The sequence below is a fragment of the Hibiscus syriacus genome, unplaced genomic scaffold (genome assembly GCF_006381635.1).
Source record: "Hibiscus syriacus cultivar Baekdansim isolate YM2019G1 unplaced genomic scaffold, ASM638163v2 tig00110065_pilon, whole genome shotgun sequence".
Classification (NCBI taxonomy): domain Eukaryota; kingdom Viridiplantae; phylum Streptophyta; class Magnoliopsida; order Malvales; family Malvaceae; genus Hibiscus; species Hibiscus syriacus.
The window spans coordinates 535,196-548,249 of NW_024062585.1; positions in this window are offsets into that span (position 1 = coordinate 535,196).

Genomic DNA, 13,054 nt, shown 5'->3' on the forward strand with positions numbered 1-13,054 from the left:
GCTGGGTTAGGCAGACGGACCCTATCATTGGGCTCTTACATTTTACATTTGTTGGACTGGACCTCTTGACTTGGACTTAAACTTTTAATCATACCCTAAAATTAAAAATGAATATATTAATAAAATTTAATATATAATTAATGTATTTAATATACTAAATATATATTATAATATATATATATATATACAATAATATATACTATATAATAAACATATTATATACAATATATACTATATAATAAACATATTATATATTATATATAATATATACTATATATATTATATATTTATTTTTCTTAAAAACTATATTTTCGAAATATTATATATTTTCAAAATATAATATATGCATATATAGTTTATATATTAAAACTATATTACATAATACTAAAATAATAAAATAAAATAAAAATTAAAAATAAATCTCCTGACGAAAATAGGTGTTTACAAGCATCACGGGAAAACATGAAATTTGTAGAGGAAGAGCTCAAAGGAAAATGATTCTTTGGGGGAGATAAGCTAGAGGATCTTGCTTGGTAACTTGATCGATGTTTTTGGAACAAGTGACTTGTTTGAAACTGATTGAGGATAGGTTTCCATTGTTATCTGCATGGATCCATGCACTTATGTATGACCCAAGATTTTATTATAGAGGAGAACTTGTAAAATTTTGAGGAAAATAAATTTATAAAATTTTAAGAAGTGAAAATATATTAGTAATTAATAGTATACAAAAGAATCTAAAATATAGAAGAATTTAAAATTTTCAAGGGAGTGTGTGCCCTATTCACCCCCTCCTTCCATCCCTACGTGCACCAGATAATCAAAGAAATTTGGTCAATTCACAACAAACTCGTTGTCAAGTACCAAACACTTGACAAAGAAACTTCATTCTCTAGAATGTTTGGGTTTTGTTTTCAAGTCTCGAATTCAAATAATTATATATGTAAAACATACGTGAGTTATTATCGATTGATTAAGAAAATTTTAAATAAATATTATCTTATAAAACTCAAATTTATTAACAATAAAAGTGGTGTGAATAACTATTATGGGAAATCTCCCTGGTATAGTAGATTTTTCAGTCATCAAATAACTAAAGTACCTCATGTAGTGGAATGTCACATATGTGAAGCATGTTTTGTTGGGAGCGGATGGTGGATTCGAATGCTGCCCAAAGAATTATTGTTTTAAATACAAATAAAGTACATAATTATTTATTAAAATATAATAAAGCACGCAATTGTAAATACGAAAGTGTAATCCGAAAGATTTTAAAAGATTTGGGGGGACAATACAATTTTGCCTTTAACATAAAAAATTGTCATACTATCGAATATATATATATATATATATATAATATTTTTATAAAATATTTTACCTTTTGTTAAATATTTTTTCTTTTATATTTTTTTCGTCGTATAATTAAAATATTTCAAATGTGATTTGACGCTAGAATTGGTATTTCTTTACAAATGAGGGGTTTCTATTTTTGGGTAAAGTACACAAATGGTCCCTGACTATAGGATGTATCTTTATTAAGTCCTCGACTATTAAAAGTTATAAAATAGTCTCTTGATAATAAGACGTTCCTTTTTTTAGTCCCAGACTATTAAAAGTTACAAAATGGTCACCTGGCTATTCATTGTGTTCCAAACTCATCATTTTCTATTAACAATTAATGACAGTTTGAGTAGGACGTTAACTTGGTGACTGTGATATGATACCAGTGACAGAGCTAGGACTAAATATTTGCAAGGGCCAAAATAATAGATATTTAAAGAAAAATATGGCTTATTAGGTATTTAAACTCAAAATTCAGAAGAAATTGCTTAATTTGTCTAATATTTAAAGTTACAATGACTTAAATTGTTATTAGACCAAAGAACTTGAGAACATTGGTTTATCCTTCTTTAGTTCAGCCCCTACTTAATTAAATATTTATTAAATTCTTGTATTTTTTTTTAATTTGAATACTTATTTTTATATGAACCAAAATAATAATATACATGTAACACCCTAATCCAGTTTGACCCGAAAGATCCATGGATTACAATGTTACACGAGAGTACCGAAATAGTGACCCAAAAATTTCTTTTAAAATTGTTTATAATTATTGAAATAATCCATCCATAGTAATAAAAATAAAACATGACAATTTGAGTTTACAAAATAATGGGGAGCTCCCAAAATATATCACAAAATAATATAGTACCAAATACAATGCAAAGTTACGACTGAATACACACAAGGGTCCATAAATAGTACATGCCCTTTAAAGATGACTCAAGACGTACTCTGGTAGTCATTACTGGTCTGTACTGCAACACTAGAATGTCTGGCGACGATAACTCCCCATGATCTACCCCTAAGAACCTACGTACGGAAACACATTCCGAACACTGAGCTTACGAGCTCAACGCCTCACTAATAACTATATTACACTACATACATTCGCTAAAATAAGATAGCTGGTGGCATAGGTCCAAACAAGAAAACTATTGATTTAACTACTGAGTAGGCATCATGGTACGACTGAGGGTTTTGCATCTCGGAGCTCACGCACCCCTCTAGCCTTTCTGAGATACCCTCGGGCATCTAGGGTGAGATCCAGAGTTGCATCGGAAACGTACACCCGCCAACTTACTCCATCGAGTCTTGGAGCATCAACACCCAATCGGTTGTTTAAGTGCCTTGGCACTGACTTGGATATCCACTAACTGTGTTATTCTCCTAAGGAGGAACTCGGGTGTCCTGGTTGTTTCCCGAACATCAAACAAGGATAGTTTTATGTAACCTAGTTGTTACTATTTCAACTGTTCTAATAGTAATTACGGTATTTGGGGTAGCTCAGGTTTGATCCCTTAATCCTTGAATTATTTATCCAAAAATATATGTGGGTACCGATACTAACTCTTGATCACTATCGATACTGAACCTTTGGTATCGATACCCCTGACTGAATAAGGTTTTTTGATTAAGGTAGTATAGATGTTCAAGGCTAAGTATCGATACTCTGGTGTTGGGGTATCAATACTAGACTGAGTATCGATACCAAAATTAGATTCGATGTTTTGAAAATACCCTAAGTATCGATACCCCTATTGGGAGTATCGATACCCCTTCCATGGTATCGATACTCTATGTGAGTATCAGTACTAAAATTGCCTATTGTTATATTGGTCTCGATACCAAGCCAGACGATATTGAAACCGGGGCATCAACATCGATACTCTAAGAATGAGTATCGATATTACCATTTAAAAATTGCATGTTTTAAGCCTAAATGAAGAACAGTTTCGATATTGTTCTTACAATATCAATACTACTGGTATGGGGTGCCCTATTTTGACACAAAAAATCATATCTTTCTACCCCTGAAAGTAATATCGAGGTCCCCAACTGATGTTTAAGTGTTCTAAGTGTTATAGGGGTCATAAAGAGTCTGTAAACATGCTAAAAACACTCAAATGATGAAATATACCATGTCATGCTTCAATCTTATGAAATCTATAAAAAATAATCTAATGAGTTACACATGGTATACTTGAGTTAGAAATGAGTTACTTGATGATTTTAAGCTGCTAAGGGTGCCCAAAGGTAAAGCTAAGGTGAGATTTTCTTTCCCCTTGCTTGAGAGCTTTCCCCAACTTCTCCCACTAAACAAAATCAAGTATAAAAATTACTAATGTTGCTAGAATGATCAGAGAAGAATTTCAAACGTTCTAAGAGGCCTAAATCTTCCCAAAACAAGCTAAAAATACTTGGGTTTCTAAAACCCCATTAAACCCATTTTTGGTTACCTTGGTAGAATGAGAGAGTTGAGAGCTTAATGTAAAGCTGAGCTGATTAGTATTATGAAACTTACCTTAGTTTTCTTGAACTGAGCTTACAAAGCACAAAGCTTCCACCTTTGTTCTTGCCAAAGGGAGAAGGAAAGAGTTGGAGAAGAAGAGAAGACAAAAAAGAAGATAGTGAAAAAGAGGAAGCTGAGTTCAGACGTGAGATCACCAATCTTAATTAGTTTTTCAGGCTTTATTTTGAACAATGGTATAATTACTCCTTGGTCCTTCTGATTTCTAATTACAACTAAAAATACCCTTTTTTACTATCAATTGAGCTTAACGCAAGCCCAATCTACTTCAATTTAGGTCAAAGTTTCCTACAAGCTAGAGATTTATTCAAAGGCCTACCTCGGGTTTGCCCAAATCTCCTAACCCGGGATATGGGGTGTTACAAGACTAAAATTTATCATATAATTTGTTATTGATAAATATATTAAATATAACTCTTTACCATTTAAGACACATAATTAATTATGACCAATATAATAATAAGTTTAATTATGATCATTAAATTAAAAAAATACTTTCTATATGTGTAAATTATAATAAATAAATGTTTATTTTTTTATACAACTAATAATAATAATTTTAAATTGTTAATTATTTTATTTAAATTGTTTTGTTAAATGATTTATTTATTGATTAATAATTTTATTAGATTATACATTAGATTATATAAAATGATTTTTGAAATATCAATAAGTGTAAACTATTTTTAATGATCTCATGATATGCGATTTTGGACTTTCAAAGCTCACGAGTGATCGGAACAAACTGTTGTGCACCATATTGTAGCAGGTCTAAAAGTGGAGTGTAGTCGACTTTTCCCCATAGTCCGAGTAGTATCACTATGTCTGAATCTCTGCACATGTAGATTATATCACTCTGTGTTAACCAAAGGGACTCGTCATACGGTCTCTTTATCATGAGGATGTGTGAACATCTATGAACACCTTTCTCTCGGGACACCTACCCGTTATTCTTGTGCGAGGAAATCTTCTAGAGGTGAATATGACACAATAAACCACCGATAAGAGATCCCATCAGTTTTTCATAAGTGGTTGTGGATCCAGACATGTAGTAACTGTACGTAGACTATGAATCGATCTCCTTCCACTCTTCGACAATGTTTCAATAACATAAATGTTTCGCTAGTATTACCGGCGTAGGGTTCACCCTTTTAGGTAGTTGCTCTAATAATTCCACTACATCCATTTTAATATATCCCAAAGTCTTCGGGAAGATGAACATGCCATAAATCCCCAAAGTGAAGAGATTTATCACCTTCCACTCATCGGGATAACTCTTTATTAGTTGCTTGATATAGATCCAAGCAATTATTTCTCCTTTGTCATTATGTTTAATCCAGTCGACCACGCAATTTTCATCTACTCCGATAATCTTTTCTAGTCTATTCTTGAGAGGTGGAATATTGACAATCTTGATAAAGACTCGATCTAGTCGGATTACCTCGCAGTGTAATAGACTCATGTATTCTTCTATCGTAGGCACCATATCTTCTTTATTGAAGGTGAAACAACTGTACCCCAGATTCCATAACTAGACCAGTGTCTGGAATAAAGGTTCATCCACCTTAATATACAATAGATATGCAATGTCGGCATAGCGTTGGTAGAACTTCTTTCCTCTCATTTGCTTCTAAATGTCCCTGATGTTCCGTAGTTCCCGATCATCGTGTTTGAGGCTGGTTGAACCATAATCTATTAACCCTGACCCACAACTACCTGATAAACTATCCCCTTTTTCCTTCTGAGTCTTCTCTAACCATAGTTGTACTTCTTTGTTTTTTACCTCTTGCATCACAACCCCTTTGTCCATTAATGAAAACTATATGGGGTGTTTGGTGAACACTTTGTATATCAAAAACTCTATGAAATGATGCAGATGATAATAAATAAAAAGGAAAAAAAAGAAAAAAGAAAATGAGTTAGTACGATGATTTAATAATTAAATTAAATATTATAACAATTCCTACCGAGCATGATATCTACCCCACATGCTTTTGTTCCTACCTGATCATGGTTTTCTATCCCGCATGATTTTTTATAAAAATAAATCCTAAACCATGTATTTCTAATTTGCATGCTTAGAACAATAAAATTAAAGAAAAAAAGTAAGTAAACAATCATCCTAGTGTTTATATGTGATTTTGGGGTAGGCTCTAATCTTGCACTGCAACAAGGTTTAGTTATATAAAAGGAAACCGAGTTATCCTTATCGGTGCTCCCTTGGGCCTGCTAGAGCCTTGATCCTAAACCGGTTATAGGTTTAAGCGGATCGTGTTAAACTTGAGGGGACACATTCCCTTATGTCTGACACTAGGAATAAATTACTATGAAGACATAAGGTATATGAATCCCGAGGGCTAATTATTAGGCCTGGAATGGAGAATAAATTCTCACGAAGGCATCACTTTCACCCTCACTTAAATGATTTCGAAGCTCGGGTACAGAGATTAAGATGCGAGTCCTTTTATTTTTAAAAAATTGAAATCATTAGAAAAAATTAGTCCAACTATTTACTTGAAAAATAAAATGATCAAATGTAAATAAAAGGGATAAAAAATAAACTAAAATTTAGAATTCTAATTTTTGCTTAAAAAGACAACCAGTAATCGGAATTTTTGCCTGACACTCTTGTGTACTCATCGGTGTCACCAAGTTGTCGCAACGATCCTTCAGGTGGTCCCAGGTTATCGCTTTGAATTGGAATGTGTGATGGAGTTGCCACTGATCGCTTTTGAATTAGGTGGATCAAACACCTCAAACATACCATTTATCATATTTGCGCCTTACCAGTGATCTGTCGGATTCAAAAGTCGTTCATAATCGAGGAATGATGAGCACCCTCAAATTGTCTTTTCGGTACCATCCAATTGTCATGTTGTCCTAATTTCGAAGATTGAAATAAAATTTTAAATTTAAAGTTGATTGAACTTATTTACCTTTGACGATCATTTGAAAATTAAATGAGTTCCTTAAAAAATGAAATCACCATTAGGAAAAAAGAAAAAGAAAAAATAAATTAAAAAGTAATTAAAAAAGTGCAGAACTAAAAATGGGTCAACATACTTATTTATAAAAATATAAATAAAAAATAAAATAAAGAAAATGATTAAATTAAAATAAAAAATTTTATGTATTAAATTGAAATAGGATTGTGAACACCATTTTTTTTGTTTTTATTATTTTACAACCAAACCCTAAAACTCGACCAAACCCAAACACAAATAAAACCCTAACCCAACCAAACCCAAACCAAATAAAACCCCAAAACCTAATCGGGCTCAATCATATCCAACCCAACCCATGTCTACCCTAACCTCTAGGGTACCCACCCATTCCCCCAATCAACAAACATCCTTTTCACCCCCAACTAGATGTCACCTTCCTTCCCCCAATCAGAAACCACATGCTTCTGCTCTAATGATCGAAAAGCACCTCATGCATGCCAGCCACCACTCCACGCCCCTACAGAATTAAACAAAAAGAAAGAAAATTTCAATCATTAAAATTTTTCTGTAAATGGGTATATAACCCATACCATAAACACTATAAAAGGATTCCGAAAAAAATCATTGTACTCTGATTTCTAAAAGCAGTAAAACAACCATATTAAAGGTTACCTTTTTTTATTTCGAGTATATTTTTTGTGTGTATGTCTTTTCCCAATTTCAAATCTCTGTAAATATATATATATATATATATATATATATATATATATATATATATATATTTCTTTTCGAATGCACTGAAAATATGATCTTCCATTTTCGAATGATATAAAAAAAGAAAAAAAAAGAAATCTTTTTAGCTAATACTAACACCAACCATCTATACGACAGTAAAAATACGAATAAAATAAAAAGAAAGTAGATCGAACGGTTACCTGAACCGGGAGGAGCGTCATCGGAGTCTGAGAGCCGAAGGATTTTGAGTCATTTTCGAGTGGTTTAAGGGTTTTGGTGTTTTTAGTCCTAAAATGGGTTCTAGGAGGTTATATCTAGGTTCGTAGTGTTTTTAGGGTAATTTTAGGTTTTTCGACTGCCATGTGCGGCTGCCGGAGGGGGCTCAAGGTGGTCGACCTGCTACCGGCCGGGGGAATGAGAGAATTTGGGTTTTTTTGATTTTTTAGAGTTCGGTTGAAAATGAAATAAAAATAAAATGTTTGGTATATATAGAAAAAAATTAGAGGATAATAACGTTTAGCCTCTAGAAATTTGCGCATGTTTTTACAGTTAGGTTCCTATAGGGATCAAAATTTCTATTTTGTCTTTTCTCTGCATGTGTTGTTACTTTTTGTGTTATTCTCTATTTAGTCCCTAATATTTTAGCACGATTTTGCATTCTGATCCTAAAGGGTTCGAAAATGTAATTTTCCCTTTTTCTTGCGTTTTTTTTATATATTTTGATAAAATTGTTTCTAGTCCCTAATAGTTATTTGTGTTTTTGCATTCTAGTCATGTGTAAGTGGCCTTTTAATTTTTTTAAAATTGTGGATCGATAATGTAATTTATCCTTTTTAATTTAACAGATTTTTTGGCTTAAATAAAATGAATAATTACTTTTAGGTCCCTGTAATTTATGCGTGTTTTATATTTTAGTCCCTAATCTATTTATTTGTATTTTATTTCGATTTAGCCTTTGAATTTTGATTTGTTTCAATTTAGTCCTATTTTATGTTTAATTTATTCCCTTTTAGTTTAGCAATTTCATATTTATGTAATTATGTCCTTATTTATGTTTATTTTGTTTTTATTCTATGTTGCTTTTTTACTGTTTTTATATTTTTCATTATTTGTTTTTTTATTTTTTAAAATTAGATTTATTAAGTGATTCACTATCTCATAGTTTAAGTCCTTATATTTAGTTTTTAGATTAGTTTAACACTCGAATCAAACTTAGAAATTAGGATGACACTCTAGTTTAATTAGGGAGCAATTGAGTCGAGTTTTAACATAAGATGTCCGATTACTCAAATCGATTGCTCAACTTTTAAAATTTATTAATAAATAATATTTTCTAAAAAATACTTTAGGTTTAAAATTTATTTAACAATTAGTTTTTTAATTAGTCCTCAACTTTAGAAATTATCAATTTCGATCCTCATACTTTTAAATCTTTTAGAAATTGATATTTTTAGATCTCGACCTTTTTAGTTCCTGAATTTCGATTAGAGTTTAATGTTGACATAATTAAATAGGTTAAATAGAGCCTCCACTTTTAGCTAGATTTCAATATAGTCCCCTTAATTTAGGGAATAATCTGAGTCGACCCTCGCGTACATGCTCAATGGACCACCTCAGTTATTCGATTCAATTATTGGTTTAAAATCAAATAAGGTTAATATTAGAACCTACACTTCTAGGTTTGTGCCTTTAGGTCATTTAATTTTATAGTTTGATACTTTAAGCTAGAAAAAGCCATAATTTACTCTTAGTTTAATTAGGATAAATAAAACTTGTTTAATTGCATTTTATTTTTAACCCTAAGGCAATGTTCACTTATTAGGGAATTTATAGTATATCTCCCGCAAGTATGCTTAGGGGGTGACTACTGGTATTCCCGAAATAAGTCGGCATCTTTTTCAAAACCGCATCATGATTTTCTAAAAATGAGGCAATATTTAGTTATCAAGCACAATAGTTGATTTCCCATGTTTATGCTAGGGGCGAATGCTATCGGCTTTAATAAACGAATACCCTTTTTATCTTTACATCCGTAATGATTTTTAAATTAAGTAACGTTCAAACTCAAAATTTTTGATTTTAAATATAGGGTAACCAACTAGGTATAAATTTTTGGACGCTTGTGGGTGTGCTAATCCTTCCTCACACGTAACTGACTCCCGAACCCGATTTCTGGATTTTTGCTGGCCTTAAAACTTGGTATTTTTATAAAAATAAAATGTTTTTATTAAAATCACATGTTTTCACGATGTCCCAATTGCACCTTAAATGATTGGTGGTGACTCCTCATATTTTGAAATTCATTTCCAAATAAAACCCACGAGTTGGTATCAATATTTCCCCGCCTGGGCGAAAAATGGTGTCGACAACTTGGCGACTTCGCTAGGGATGTTTTGCTTTTTAAACAAGTTGAGAGTCGAGCCACGAGTTGGTTACCCTATATTTAGGATTATGGAAATCATGAGTTCGATCTTACGTAATTTACAGTTCGTTATGTTATTTCAAATAAAAAAAAGATTTTTTTCTCTAGTTAATGCTTACACTTCTGTGAATTTATTCAAGACTGTTGCATATCATAGCTCTAAATTCGAGCTCCAACCCGATTTACCTAAGTAGGGAGAAACGTCACACCTCATGAGGAGTATTGGGCTTTCTTGTGTGGGTCTGATAAAGTATCTTTGGAAAGCATACTAAGTTTCCTATCCGGATATCAGATCCGAGAAACGCTTTTGTGGTGTGATCCCCTAAGCAGAATCTTATTCGCAAGTCTGTAATGGGCAAGAATCGGAGTCAACCTTAACTGGTTATGAAGATGATTTGGTAATCCATAGCTAGAACTGAACCTCATCTAGAGAATTTATTAAACCTGCCCCGCTAGAGCCATATAGATAACCTAGGAGAACTAGAACACATGAGGGTAGGATTATTATTTTCCTTTGTATGCTTTATTTTTCAGTCTCAACTTTGAGTCATAATTAATTATTTTTTCTAAGATTAAATTTTTTGAATAATCACTTCAACTAACTTGACTCTTTTTTATACTAACATTGATTTCCTTTTGTTTGGTCTTGCTGCATTTTTGCATGAACATGACATATCATTCAAAGGTATTGATCCCTTAAATAACTGATCTTTTAAAAGGTTCTTGAAAAAAATGCCACAACAATGCCTTTCACTGGGATCGGTAGAATTTCAAAGATGTTGTACGTAGATCGAGTAACGTTAAAAAAGATTCTACCTATTATGGAGACAAGCCAGACATCTACCCGCTGAGATAACAAAGTAGACTCAAGAAGACTCGACGCTGAAGCCAACAACTGAAGATCGCGAAGAAGCTTGAAAGACTTCTGAATGTATGAGATGAAGTAGAAGCTTTGGAGACAATGCATTACCCAAATGCTCGCAGGAGCTGGACAGCTTACTGATGGACCAGATTTTCACTTCCCCAGTGTATCGAGACATTGTCGGTTTTTCAAGAATTGTTCAAGGAACATTTACTTTTGGGATCAATTCATTTTTGCATTTGCATCTCGCATTTTGCACTCTCATTTTTGCATCTTTGCATTTGCATGTGCATCTTTGCATTTTTACATTAGTATATATATATTGTACATTACATGGTATACGTTGCGCCTCAACGTGCATTAATCACGGACTCGAGGAATAACTTGTGAAGAATCTCTTGATAAAAGATTTGAGGTACGAAGAAGTCACCCCATTCATACCAAATAGGATTGAGAGCTATAGACGTGATGTTAGCACCGCCTGAAGTTCGAGGCACATCATCGAGATCCGTGGGGCACTGAGAAGCAAGGTCCAGATTTTGTTTGACCCAAGGGTATTAACCTTTAACTCATAATGAGACATTATGGGGCCAATTAAGAAGAAATTTTCCCACTCACCATGAAGCCTTATGGCACTAGCTTTGTCCTGTTTAAATGTGTTTTTGTTCTTTGCATACTCGATAAATATTTTGTTGATTGAACTTATTATTTTTTTAGGTTATGAGCAATAAATCAAGTTTTAATCTTGTAATTCTTTCAATATCAAATGAATTAAAGGTTTTTTACTACTTCATTAATTATAGATCGTTGACAAGGGGCAAGATTAAACCTTTCGTGTTCCCTCCAAAGCCGAACACCCTTACTCGTTTCCTTACATGGCGTGTGCTCATTACCAAAACACTGAACTTTGACATCACCTCCTTTCGAAATAATACAGTCATGTTGTTATCCCCCTGAGGCACCAAAACCTATAACTTTACCTTCCCAGACATAAATAATCTTTCCATAGCATTACCTTTTTCAAAATTACAACTTTAAAGTCACACATTTCCCTTCCTATACATTGAACCAACATTTATTTCCCAACCTCGATAAATCTTGGGGGCATAACAAGAACCATTCCTGCAAGAAAAATAAGAGGGAGTGTTACACATCTAGTTTTTGCAAGATAATTCAAATAATTGGGGCATACTAGGAGCAAAGTAAAGTAGAAATAAAGGGAATCTTTGAAATAATTCTAGCATGCATTAATTATATTGTTTTCATGTAAATAAGGTTAATCCTTAATACTAATCCCCCTGGGATACCTATTTTACAAAGACTTTCGTGTATAAAATGTTGAACGACTTTGTTTCATTTATCCTTTCATATATATATATATATATATCCTTTGTTTTCCCCTTTTGAGCCTATAGTATTTTTTTCTTCTGATTCAAATCTAACCAATGATCACCCTCCACACAAGGAGCAAGAAGAAAGAAATCTGCTCATATAAGAGAAAGCCATCAATCCAGATTTTGTTACAGAGGTAAGTCATAGAAAGAAATAACAAGATACCACAAGGTGGACCAAATACGAAGCACTCGAATATCAAATCGAGTTGACAACACAGAGATAAAAAGAAGAGATATAGCAAAAAAATAAAAAATGAGAGAAAAGAAAGAAATAAGAAAAAAAGTAAAAAGTAAAAAAAAAGAAAGAAAATCTATCAAATACTTCAAGACGAGCGGTTCAAAGATCTGCAATCAATTCGCCATAAGATCAGAGAACACCAAAGGAAAATAAAATATAACAAAAGACGCACAAGCATGTTCAAATCAAGCAAGACAAGACTGAAGACAACATAACGAATCAATCATTGGTTCAATAACCCTTAAACACTTTTTTGGGCCTATTTATCCCATTCTTTCATAACCGTGAGCCTCGACCTACGTTATGTGCCCGAAAGACCCCTTTTAATCATACATGAATTTCTAAGTGGAGAGAATATCTTCATATTTCATTCCGCCCCTCAGGGTTAATCTTATTTGAAAAAAAAATAATTTTCTAAAATTTTTAATGCATGATAGGAAAAATAATAAAATGAGGGTTCAAGACGTAGAATTTTAGATGACATCTTGAAACCAAAGGAGAATTCGAGGTGAAAACCTGAAAAGGCAGGTCGAATATGAAGATTGTCAACCATTGCACAGAAGACGATCTTATGCATATGGATAAAG